Source organism: Pundamilia nyererei, unplaced genomic scaffold (genome assembly GCF_000239375.1).
Source record: "Pundamilia nyererei isolate P.nyererei 1_Seehausen unplaced genomic scaffold, PunNye1.0 scaffold00095, whole genome shotgun sequence".
NCBI classification, from domain to species: domain Eukaryota; kingdom Metazoa; phylum Chordata; class Actinopteri; order Cichliformes; family Cichlidae; genus Pundamilia; species Pundamilia nyererei.
Genome location: NW_005187496.1, coordinates 188802 through 190299, shown reverse-complemented (window position 1 = coordinate 190299; position 1498 = coordinate 188802). Strand labels below are relative to the sequence as shown.

The window sequence follows — 1498 nt, the reverse complement described above, 5'->3', positions numbered from 1 at the left end:
TTATCTTATCTTATCTTATCTTATCTTATCTTATGAGGAGCACAGCAGCTTTTCGCTGATAGTCACACATGTGGAAGTGGCTGTTCTGCTCTCACTTCAGAGAATTCCCAGAAAACACCACCGCACATTCTTGTCACCACACCAGATCCAGGCATTCTCAGATTATCCTTATTAGTGTGAACTCGTAATCAACAGATGTCAGAGCAACAGGTCTCTTTCCTCCCACCCTTTCCCTGCCTCGCCCCCGGCGCCCGAGGGAACGGCCTCTCCTGTCTCTTGTGTGTCTCCTTTATCGCGGAGCAGCAGGAGGTCTGAAGGCTTCAATAGGAACCTGCTGAGAAGGAGAGCGGCTGAGAGCAAAGTGACTCACACAGGAGCACCACGAGCAAGAAAGCAGTGACTCAGTCCCTCTGTGAGTGTAAAGAATGATGTCTTTGTAGGTAAGCGGTGGTATTTTAGCTGTGGCCGGTCTCCATGGAAAGCACGGCCCTCTGGGAAAAAACGCTCTGCTTTTCTTTGGAGGTGAATCTGTGAAGGAGAGACAAACTTGTATTATTGTGTCGAGCGAATTACAGCCTGAAACGCTCGAGGACATTTTGGAAAACTCCTGAAACTGCATCAAATCGGCCTCATTACAAAAAACATTTCATTTACAAATCTCTGACTTCTTGTTTGCACTGAAGGAGCTGTTAGGAAAAACATCATCATCATCATCATCATCATACGCCAGTTTTCTACCTGCTGTTCTGCTTTTTTATGTTTGTAGTCAGTTTGAGTCATTTTGTTAGTGTTTCTGAGCCGAGTGTGTCGGCATCTCGTTTTTCTTTGGTCAATTTTTTGTTTCTTTCTGATAATGTTTTTGTCTGTAAGGTTATGGCTGCTCCAGTCTGCATGCCAAATGTTCTTGGGTAAGATGCGTAACTCCAAGCAGCTCTCCAATGCATCCATCAGAATATGCATGAGTGTGAATGTTGGACAGGAAGCACTTGAATGGGTGAAGGAGGGATGTTGTATAAATCACTCAGGTGAAGTCGGGAAGCGTTATATAAGAATCTATTTCCCTTTGTTTTGTTTTTGTGTAACAGTTTTTCCTCTCTGTGGGCATTTTGACATCATTTGTGTGCGTTTGGCCTTCTGTTGTTGTCACTTTGCACTTCTTTGAGGTTTTGTTCCCTTGGTTGTTTTGTGTCTCTGAGATGGCTTTGTGTTTGTGGCTGTTTGGTTTTCATCGTGTTTGGGGTTTGTTTGGGGGGGGGGTCTTTGAGATCTTTTTGTGGTTATTTTGTGTTTGCGTGTAAATTGTTGTCGGCAGGTTAATAAGTTTAGACGTTTTTCACATTTTTCTGTTGAATTTCGAGACTTTGGTCCAGACCGACATATTTCAGAGGTAAGAAAAAACCTCAGTCAGATGTTTCAAGAAAGATGACGAAGACGGAAAAGAAGCGTGTGTGTGTGTGTGTGTGTGTGTGTGTGTGTGTGTGTGTGTGTGTGTGTGTGT

At 43.8% G+C, this 1498-nt stretch overlaps 1 protein-coding gene across 1 annotated transcript in view; it reads left to right on the top strand.

The window, feature by feature from the left end:
* LOC102207615 (xylosyltransferase 1-like) overlaps positions 1 to 1498 on the top strand; it is a 39861-nt gene that overhangs the window by 9416 nt on the left and 28947 nt on the right. The gene's annotated exons all lie outside the window — the stretch shown is intronic.